The sequence below is a fragment of the Nuphar pumila genome, chromosome 3 (genome assembly GCF_984573655.1).
Source record: "Nuphar pumila chromosome 3, dmNupPumi1.hap1.1, whole genome shotgun sequence".
Taxonomy (NCBI): Eukaryota; Viridiplantae; Streptophyta; class Magnoliopsida; order Nymphaeales; family Nymphaeaceae; genus Nuphar; species Nuphar pumila.
The window spans coordinates 113,393,453-113,405,811 of record NC_143251.1 but is presented as its reverse complement, the minus strand read 5'-3'; positions in this window follow the sequence as shown (position 1 = coordinate 113,405,811).

Here is a 12,359-nt window from a genome sequence, read left to right as displayed (position 1 = left end):
TCAACATATAAATCGATATTAATAAAAAAAAAATATCTTAAATCGATATTAGGATCCAACATATAAATAGATATTAAGAATCAGAACAATATCTTAAATAGATATGTAAATTCCTATTGATAGCTTAAAATAGATATTAAGAATCAACATAGAAATCGATATTATGAATCAAAACAGTATCTTAAATTGATATTAGGATCCAACATATAAATTGATATTAAGAATCAGAACAATATCTTAATTAGATATGTAAATTCCTATTGATAGCTTAAAATAAAGATTAAGAATCAACATAGAAATCGATATTATGAATTAAAATAATATCTTAAATCAATTTAACATCTTGCAAATTGATATGGTCATAAACTTTTTCACTTGACGAGAAGTTTGCCATTTGGTCATCGTCACCCAAGTATTGTAGTCCATCTAGAAATCCAACCGCGCATAGCATTCGGCAGATGATACTCTGTTGAACAAAACAGTAATAATAGTAAGTTTAAAACATGCAAGTACATTAGTAAATAAAAAAATGAATATATAAGATAACCAATATACCATAAAATAAGGGGTGATGACACATACCGTCTTAGATAATCTCTCGCTTTGAATATACATGACAAAATCGTGTATAGTCTGTTTACAACAAATATGCACTTGTTAATATACATGACCACGACATACATAAATGTATAACCGATAGTGCTTTTATACGTACAAAATTACTGATAGTGTGTCCTACAAATTCATCTTGCATCCGGTTGATGTTCTCTTCGAGCATTTTGTTGAGTTTTTGGGCACTTTGTTTTGTTGATGTTGCATTGAAATTAGCTGAATATTGAGTAAATGAACTATTGCATTGTATTCAGTAAGCGAAATGTAAACTACATAAAAAAGATGAAGCAGAATAAAGCAATCGAAGGTATCCTTTTTTGTGGATGATCGACTGAATCACAGCTTCCTTCTTCAACATCGATACAATTTTTGCAATGATGGTGGTTAACTGATACATCGGGTTTTCTGTTCGTTGTTCACGAAGCAGGAAAATGAAACATCGCTTGTTCCTTGCTCTTAAAGGAAACATCGTGTGTTCCTTGCAGAACACACTACCGAAGTTAATCATTTCATGTCGTTTCACATCCCACCCATTTTCAAAAATACTGCCTCCAGAGATTATATTAAATTAATTAATTAAATTACGCATTAAATAAAAGACGTCATTTCATTTGCTAGTATCATCGCAACAACATTAGTACGTGTAAATGAATGACATGTCGCTTAACACCAGTAGTATGTCAGATGACGTTTACCTAAACTCTAGAGCCTAAACCCAAAACTAATCTTATGCGACGTTCCTTGCACTTAAAGGAATCGCTACAAATAATAAACCCTAAACCAGAAATCGCTTAACGATTGAGCAAGCCTACGTACAAATCATGGTAACTTCATAATCGCTCTACCTAGTAATCGCTATTACAGAAATCACTATATATAATAAACTCAAAACTAGTAATCGCTATATGAGTTAGCAAACGTAAGTATAATTTGTGGTAACTTCATAATCTCTATACTTATTAATCGTTATACTAAGTAATCGCTATCACAGAAAATGCTATAAATAATAAACTGTAAACCAGTAATCGCTATACGATTTAGCAAACGTAAGTACAAATCATGCTAACTTCATAATCACTATACTGACTTGTTGCTATTACAAGAATCGCTATAAATAATAAATTCTAAATCAGTAATCGCTATACGAATTAACTACTTGTAAGTAGTAATCGCTAACTTCATAATCGCTATACTGAGTAATCGCTATTACAAGATTCACTATACATAATAAACTCAAAACTAGTAATCGTTATACAATTGACCAAATGTAAGTACAAATCATGGTAACTTCATAATCGCTATACATAGTAATCGCTATACAAAGTAATCACTATCACAGGAATCGCTACAGAGTAATCGCTATCACAACAAACGTAAGGAAAGAATTAAATAATTACACTTATTAATCGCTATTTATGTCACACTTATTAAGAAAAGAATTATATAATTACAATAAAGAATGAATGAATTACAACATAGAATTATCAGGATACACAAATCACATAATATGTTTATTCATTGGTACTTAACTACTCAGATGGACCTACAAATTGTCTCTTTCTTTTCCTTGGTGGAGTCTCTTTATTCAGTGGCCTCTTCATTCCCTTGATCTCATTAAACCCACTGGTAATCATCTCAACCAGCGACCCAATTTGTCTCCCCAAATTTTGTACGTCCTTTCGTAACTCCTTAATCTCCCTCTCCAGCATCGTGAACCTTCTGTCAGACGATACATTCTCTTTTCATAGCAGTGTTTGCTCCCTATCGTGTACTACAATAGATGAAATCGCAAGAAGTGTCAAAGGGACACAAGGGACGTTACGTCTATGCTGGAAGACGACATGATCAGGGACAAGAGCATCCTTACTTTCAGGTTGCTGCTTCTCAATCTGTCGATTTAGACGCATGGGTTGCCAATATTGTTTGAAATAGTTGCGGTCATATTATCGTTCTTTATAATCATATGGTATGGCACAAACACCTCCTTTGTTCCAGTTATCTAATTGTTTCCTGAAGCGTTTGTGCCAATTCACGTTCCCGCCCCCACCACTATTCATTTTTCTTCTAAATAGCACAGGCGCTTTTGGTACCGACTGTCCTAAGCCAGCTTGTAGGAGTACTTGACTGCCATGTTGTAACTCAGCTTCACATTTGCTAAAGATCCAAATATCATAGATAGACAGTCTCACAGCCACAACAACAACCTCTTTGTCCTCGTCCTCCACATCTACATAGGGTCTCTAAACAACCTATGCATTCGAGATTGTGGTTTAGATATAGACATAATTATTCATGCAAAATGTTGAATGCGATAACGATTTGTACTAAGGAAGACAAAATCCTAAAGCGATTATTACTAAAGAATACTAAACATTATAATGATTTACGCTAATGAAAGTTAGATGTTAAGGATATAACAATTCGTACTAAGGAAGACAAAATCCTAAGGCGATTATTACTTAAGAATAGTAACATTATAACGATTTACGCTGATGAAAGTTAGATGCTAAGGAGATAATGATTTATACTAAGAAAGACAAAATCTTAAAGTGATTATTACTAAAGAATACTAAACATTATAACGATTTATGCTAATGAAAGTTAGATGTTAAGGATATAATGATTCGTACTAAGGAAGACAAAATCCTAAGGCGATTATTACTTAAGAATACTAAACATTATAACGATTTACGTTGCTAAAAGTTAGATGCTAAGGAGATAATGATTTGTACAAAGAAAAACAAAATCCTAAAGCGATTATTACTTAAGAATGCTAAACATTATAACGATTTACGTTGATGAAAGTTAGATGCTAAGGAGATAACGATTTGTACTAATTAAGAATGCTAAACATTATAAAGATTTTAAACCATTTACCTCATTTAATTGCAGTCCATCTAAAATGAACTGACCATTTTCCTCCTTAACATTTATTGAAGTCCACTGGCCGATACTGGAAAAACCATAAACCGCAGAGCCACACGGAGGGCGCAAGGTGACAATATGCTCCCACATCTAGGCCTACAAAATCAATATATTAGTAAGACTACAACCTTTAACGAGCTTAGTCCACAAGTCCTAAATATTCAATAAACAAATACCTGAACAAATGACCAAAACCCACCAACGGTTTTTGTACCATTACTTGCACAGTAAAGTTGAATGTACAAGTGTGCAAGCATAATAGTACCTCATGCCCAGTTATTGACTTCATCTAAGTCTTTTAGGAACTGGAACCACAAGTAACTTATTCTCAAACCAGAATAATCGAAAAATAAAGTAAGTCCAAAAAAATAAAGAAGGAAGTCACGCAACTCTTGGTCAGCTGCTTTAGATGCACATACAACGGACTGACCTTCCCATTTATTACAGAAAAATAAACTTTCATCGTTGAGGAATTGCCTCCACCAGAAATACACTCACGCCATTCCTCCATCGACATTCTTAGAAGGGTCGTGCAATTATTCCTTGGGTTATAGTTTGAATCTCTTGTTAGGACAACACTTCCATGGCATTTGAGACCCGTAATTTGTGCCACATCTTCTAGGGTTATGGTCATCTAAAAAACCTCAAACTGGAACATGTTCATCTTATGGTAATGTTGGTCCAGAAGACTGCCAAAGTGCATCATTCATAATCAATCTTTTTAATATTCACTCAGCTTTCTATACCACGATAGAACTACAGGCCACTGACACCGCCCTTTCAGTTTTTCACATGCTGCTCTATTTCTCTTTTGACCAACCTGTAACACAAAATATCAAATTACAATTAATCGCTATACATAGTAATCGCTATCACAATAATCTCTATATATAGTAATCGCTATAACAGTAATCGGTATACATAGTACTCACTATTCATAGTAATTGCTATACAAAGTCATCGCTATACATAATAATACCTACAACAGTACATCGCTACATCCAGTAGCGATTAACATACCTTGGTCACAGTTGTCTCCTCTTCATCCCCTCCCTTCCATAGCTTTTGTACTTCTTCCTTTCTTCACTCTTTCGGGTCCATCCTCTTCTTTTTCCTTTCCCTTTTCCTTTTCATCTCTTCCTCCTCCTGCTTCTTCCTTTCTCTTTTCTTCTCTTCCTCGTCCTCCTCATCCTTTCTTTGTCTTTTCTTTTCTTCCTCGTCCTCCTTCTTCTTCCTTTCTCTTTTCTTCTCTTCCTCATCCTCCATCTCCTTTCTTCGTCTTTCCTACTCTTCCTTGTCTGCTTTCTCCTTCCTTTGTCTTTCCTTCTCTTCTTCGCCCTCCTTCTCCTTGCTTTGCCTTTCCTTCTCTTCCTCATCTTGAATCTGCTTCCTTTGCCTTTCATCTTCCTTCTTCTTTAATTGTCTTTGCTTCTCTTCCTCCTCCTCCTTATTTTTAAACTGCCTTTGCTTATCTTCCTCCTTCTTCTTCAAATTCTTTCACTTTTCTTTCTCCTCTTTATTCTTCATTTGTTTTCCCCTTCCCTCCTCCTCCTTCTTCTGCCTTCACTTTTCTTCCTCCTTATTCTTTATTTGTTTTTTCCTCTCCTCCTCCTCCTTCTTCTGCCTTCGCTTTTCTTCCTCCTTCTTATTCTTTCGTTGCTTTTCCCTCTCCTTCTTCTGCCTTCGCTTCTCTTCCTCCTCTTTATTCTTCCTTTGTTTTCCTTCTCCTCCTCCTTTTGCCTTCGCTTCTCTTCTTCCTTATTATTCTTCCTTTCTTTTTTCCTATCGTCCACCTCCTCCTTCTTTCACCTCAATTTCCTTTGCTTTTTTGCTTTATCCTCCTCCTTCCTTTCCTTTTGCTTCTCTTTGTCATCATTCTTCATCTTTTCCATCTGTACTTTTTCCTCAGCATTCTTCGTTAGATCATCATCTTTAATATCTGACGAATTAGGCTCTGCTCTATACTTTAGCAGCAATTGCTCCCTTTCTTTATCATTCTCAATCATCAATATTTTATAGTATGCTTCTAATTGCTCATACAAAGCATATTGTTCGACGATTTCGGTTACAGATTTTCCCTGGAACAATGAAGTGTTTCTTCTCTTACGAATATAATCCATTGGTAACCTGCACAACACAAAAACTCATTGAGACGGCAAAGAGAGCTCTGGGGAAGAAGACGAAGCGTTAGATTTTTTGTGGATCGTTTATGGGGTAATATTAAGAGGATCTTTTTTTATAGCAGAGGAGTTCAATGCTTATGGGACCGACCAAAGATTTTATAATAACATAACATATACCTTTTAGTGGTTCACGTTTTAGGTGGTTTACACAATGACATCTTTGTCGGCTACAAAACGATACAAAAATTCCTGTTGATAGCTTATAAATCAATATACAGAATCATGATGAAAATCGATATTATGAATCAAAATAATATCTTGAATTGATATTAAGAATATTATGCTGAATTTCCGTATCGATGATTAATATATTATGCGATATGTATATCGATGTGTAAGATATTAGGTGTTTTCTAGTATCAATTTATAAGATGTTATACCATGTATTGTCCTATCGTGATCTACACAATGACGTCTATGTCAGCCACAGCTGGATGCAAATCGCAATTTGCATGAGTACAAATCGCGATACAATTGCACAAACAAATCGTTGTCTTATCTAGCCTTCAAATTTACACATCGTTTAGGGTTTAGGGTTTAGGTATAATGTTTAGGATTTAGGTTTAGGGTTTAGGGTTTAGTAAGATATGACACAATTTGTAATATATTTTGCCATATGTACATCGATTTGTAAGATTTTATGTGTTTTGTAGTGTTGATTTGTAAGCTATTAGGCTGAACTTCTGTATCGATTTCGTTCACAAAGAAAGAGTTTTGGGATGAATCCATTTTCATGAATAGTGAGCCACAAAAATAGAATTGTTAATATTTTTTTGCATCACAGTTCATGAAAATGACTTCATCCAAAAAACATGTGAATTCTGTTTAATAATGTATCATTCACATGTATAAATCATTATAATAGGTATCATTCACATGTATAAATCATTGTCTCATCTAGCCTAAAGAGCTATAATTTTGATACGATACGTAAATTGCCTTTGCCCAATGCTTATACAATTAGTCAAAATCGTTGTCTCATCTAACTGTCACATATACAAATCGCTATACATATACTGTAGTTAAATCGATTTGTACTTTACTAAGTCTAAACATTGTGTCGATTTGTGTACGCATGCGTAAAACCCTGCAAAATATAAAACCCTACCTGACCCGACCCGACCCATTGTTCAGGTGTAAAACCCTAGTCTATTTAACCTCTCTTCCTCTTTTCTGCGGCAGCACAACTTCTTCTTCTTCTTCTTCTTTCTCCTCCACCTTCATCTTCTTCTTCTTCGACATTTCCGTCAAACACATATCTATCTTTTAGAGACTCTCATTTTTACAGAAGAGATCACCAAGACATCCATAGCATTTATCGTCGAGTTCATTTTCTGCTGCAAAGCGATTCTATGTGTAGTTGTGGATACATCTTCTCCAAAAAAATGAGCTCATTAGTAATGGCATGCCACTGCACTATTTTCCTCGGGTTGAGGCTGATAGAGACTAGCAATGGTGTAACTTGAGAATATGCTTCATAAAACTTCAGCTCAGGCACTGTCCCCTTGAAGGAACCAATGGGCTACATCATAAGCCGCTTTTACGTATTTGTCTTCAATATACTTTATGACAAATACATAAAAGAGATTTATGATGTAGCCCATCGGCTTTTCAAGGGGACAGTGCCTGAGCTGAAGTTTATGAAGCATATTCTCAAGGTACACCATTGCTAGAGTCTCTATTAGCCTCAGCCCGAGGAAAATGGTGCAGTGGCATGCCATTACTAATGAGCTCATTTTCTTGGTGAGGATGTATCCACAACTGCAAATAGAATTGCTTTACAACAGAAAATGAACTCGACAATGAACGATATAGATATTTTGGTGACCGCTTCTATAAAAATGAGAGTCTCATAAAGATAGATATGCGTTTAACAAAAATGTCCTCCCATAAATAGCTTTCCACATTCCCGCACCTGAATTGCATTAGAAGCACATCACTATTTTGGATGTGGGTTTCATACTTGTGATGATATCTTTTTTCTTTCTTGATGATGATCATGTATTGTATCTAAGCCAAACTATTGGTCATGATGTATTGTATCTAAATTCTAATATTTTTTATATATGAATGTGGTTTTACATCATGTGGATTTGTAGTTACGAAATTGCGGCAAGAACGATGTGTTTGTAAAAGCAAATCGCGATAGCACGTGGCCTTCATACGTCATTGTGTAAATCATGATGGTACGTGTCATTCACTTAGACAGAGCACATTGTCTAAAAGACAAACGTCATTGTGTAAATCGTGATGGTATAACGATTTACACAATGACGTCTATGTCAGCCACACCTGGATAAAAGTCGCGGTGCATGAGTACAGAGCGTGTTTGTGCAAATCGTTTCAGTCGTTTATCAAAATTTATGCAAAGTGATTCATTACTAGTAGATTGCTTTTACGTTTCATAATTCACTGTTTCAGACGTTTATTAAGTCAACTGTGTAAATTGCGATAGGAACAACTCGTAAAACAAATCAATGGCATTTTCACTGTACACAACGCTAAACAATTGTTTGATTTTTATTTACGAACGCCAATCATTACAACGATTTGTTCAGTGACAACGGTTTAGTCCATTTGTCTTTGTTACAAAAATATTGTCATAGCATCATACAAATCGATATGGAAATTCCTATTGATAGCTTATAAATCGATATACAGAATCAATATATAACTCGATATTTAGAATCATAACAATAACATATAAATCAATATTAAGAATCAAAACAATAACTTATATCGATATCAAGAATTAGCACAGAAATCAATATTAAGATTCATAACAATATCTTAAATCAATTTGGAAATTCGTTTTGATATCTTAAAAATCGATATTTAGAATCAAAACAATATCTTAAATCGATATTAAGAATCAAAACATTTTCTTAAATCGATATGGCAAATCCTATTGATATCTTAAAAATCGTTGTAATGTTTAGTCGATTTGCCTTTGTTACGAAAATATTGTCATAGTATAACACAAATCGATGATCAAATATCATACAAATCGATATGAAAATTCCTGTTTATAGCTTATAAATCGATATACTGAATCATCTTCATAATCGAGGGTTTAGTTTATAGGTTTTAGGGTTAGGTTTTAGGGTTAGGGTTTAGGGTTTAAGGTTTAGGGTTTAGTAATATATTAAGGGTTTATGGTTTAGGATTACGGTTTAGTAAGATATTAAGGGTTAGGGTTAGGATTTAGGGTTTAGGGTTAGGGTTTAGTAAGATATTAAGGGTTTAGGATTTAGGTTAACGGTTTAGGGTTTAGGGTTAGGGTTTAGTAAGATATTAAGGGTTTAGGGTTTAGGGTTTAGGGTTAGGGTTTAGTAAGATATTAAGGGTTTAGGGTTTAGGTTAAGGGTTTAGGGTCTAGGGTTATGGTTTAGTAAGATATTAAGGGTTTAGGGTCTAGGTTAAGGGTTTAGGGTTTAGGGTAAAAGGTTTAGAGTTTAGTAATATATTAAGGGTTTATGGTTTAGCATTACGGTTTAGCAAGATATTAAAGGTTTAGGGTTTAGGGTTAGGGTTTAGTAAGATATTAAGGGTTTAGGATTTAGGTTAAGGGTTTAGGGTTAGGGTTTAGTAAGATATTAAGGTTTTAGGGTTTAGGTTAAGGGTTTAGGGTTAGGGTTTAGGGTCTAGGGTTATGGTTTAGTAAGATATTAAGGGTTTAGGGTTAGGGTTTAGGGTTTAAGGTTTAGGGTTTAGTAATATATTAAGGGTTTATGGTTTAGCACTACAGTTTAGTAAGATATTAATGGTTTAGGGTTAGGGTTTAGTAAGATATTAAGGGTTTAGGTTAAGGTTTTAGGGTTAGGGTTTAGTAAGATATTAAGGGTTTAGGGTTTAGGTTAAGGGTTTAGGGTTTAGTAAGATATTAAGGGTTTAGGGTTTAGGTTAAGGGTTTAGGATTAGGGTTTAGGGTTTAGGGTTTAGGTTTAAGGTTTAAGGTTTTAGGTTTTAGGGTTTAGGGTTTAGAGTTTAGGTTTAGGGTATAGGATTTAGGTTTAGGTTTTAGGTTTTAGGTTTTAGGTTTTAGGGTTAGGGTTAGGGTTTAGGCATTAAAGGTTTTAGGGTTCCTGCATTAAATGTACAAATCATTGTTTTAAACGTACAAATCGATGTAGATATCTACCCTTTATAAGTACATATAGTTGTAACATTTGGACTTCAACATTAAACATCGTTGTACGATTTGGCAAACTTGATTACAAATCTCGGTAACTTTATAAATCATAAATCTCTACTGCATTAAATGTATAAATCGTTGCTGCTTTAAATGTGTAAATCATAAATCGCCATAACGATTTGCCTTTGTTATGAAAATATGGGTCATTCATTTGTAACAGAAACGTCATTTCACATCCTGCTCGTCGTCAAAAATCGTTATGCCATGTGAGACCTGGATTTCGGTTGTAATGTTTGAGATTTAAGCAATGACTTTTATGTAAGCAACAGCGATTTTCCTTTGTATATAAAATATTAGAATAGTATAACGCAAATCACGGTTGTAGTAACATACTATCGATTTGCGAGATATTATTTTGTTTGTTAATATCGATTTGTAAGCTATTATGTTGAATTTTTGTATCGATTTGTAATATATTATGCGATATGTATATCAATTTGTAACATACTATGTGTTTGCTAGTGTCGATTTTTATGATATTTGTATTTAACATACTATTTACATTGTTGCACGATTGCGGTGGCGATGTGCGTATTCAAATCGTTGTTCATTTAGTGATTAAAATTGAAATCGCTTCGCAGCATCGTAGATGTCATTAAATCGTTGTCTCTTGAATTGCTGTTGTCAACACACATATACGATAAGTCGTTTATTTTATTAGCACGGTAAATAACAACTCGATGCATAGTATAGTGCGATGCAACTAACGATCATGACATATAACATGAAGAATGATGTGCATCTAGATTTAATTTTGCATGGTCGGCAAGAAGAAATCCTTTTGCCTCATAAGTGTGCGTAGTTTTCATTTTCCTCCTCCTTCTTCCTTTGCTTTTTCTTCTCTTCGTCGTCCTTCTTCTTCTTCATCTTTAGTTCTTCCTCATCTTTCTTTGTTTGCTTTTCATCTTCAATATCTGAAGGATCAGGCTCTGTATAATAAATATCCAACAATTTGTTCTTGTCTTTTTCATTCTTAATGTTCTTTACATAGCCCTCACATATATCAGATTGGCGAATGATTTCTCTAAGAGTCATCATCTCAAACGACGAACACTTTCTTGTCTTACGAATTGTAGTCATTGCTAACCTGCACAACACATAAATTTAACCGCATCATTGTATGTTACAACCGCTTTCCCAAGTATATATTATTACAAATTATCACATTCGTTAAACAATCACCAACATTACAAGCCATCGTAATATTTGGCTTCATAAATAAACATCGTAGTATGATTTAGCAAAATTAAGTATAAATCGAGGTAACTTCATAATTACACATTGCTACTGCATCAAACGTATAAATCATTGCTACTTCAAACGTATAAATCGTACCCTTCATAAGTATATATCGTTGTAACGTTTTGGCTTCCTAAGTAAATATCGTAGTACGATTTAACAAACTTAAGTACAAATTGTGGTAACTTCATAAATCATAAATCATAAATACACATGACTACTGCTTTAAACGTATAAATCAGTGCTGCATCGAACGTACAAAGCGCTTCTTCAAACGTACAAATCGTTGTAGAAATCAAACCCTTCATAAGTACACATCGTTGTAAATCATAAATCGCTATTGCATTAAATGTATAAATCGTTGGTGCTTTAAATGTATAAATCATGAATCATAAATCATAAATCGCTACTGCTTCAAACATATAAATCGCTGCTGTATTGAGCAAATCGCTACTGTATTAAATATACAACTCTTTGTTAATTTCAAACTTACAAATCGTTGTAGAAATTTAGCCTTCATAAGTATATATCGTTGTCTTTCACGACTCTTGTTTCAGTATGAAAATAAGTGTTATTTAGCATGTATAGTACAACCACTTGTAAGATTTAGCATTCGGATTTACAAACCGATTTGTTTATATAACGAAAACTTACATAAAACTCACCTTCTAGGACACAAGTTTTGCTAATCCGATAGTGGAGGAGAAACACCTAGAAAGTAGATGCAGCCGATGGTGACAACGGTATTCCGAATACGCCCCGACGGCAACAGACAACCACAAAGGGTGCCTTAGCCGCAGCAGATGACGATAAAGGGTGCTCCGACGGCAACATACGACGACAAAGACTGCATCATCAAAGGAAGCTCATGTTACAGTAGATGGTGCACCGTCAAAGGGTGATCCAAAACGTTTAGGGCGACATATTGTGAAGCGCTCCTGTTAAAGCAGAGGAGTTTACTCCTTAAGGCGAAAACGATGATGATTTTAACCCTTTTTGGCAGGATGATATTTTTGTCCTTTACTCGAAACATCATTTTATGGCGCCAATGGCGGGAAAGGGTACTTAAGTATTTGCAAACTCTGGCGGGAGGACAATTTTGTCCTTTACTCAAAACATCGTTTCATGACGCTAATGGCGGGAAAGGGTACTTAAGTCTTTGCAAACGCATCGGACTTCGATGCTAAGTGATGCAAACACACACG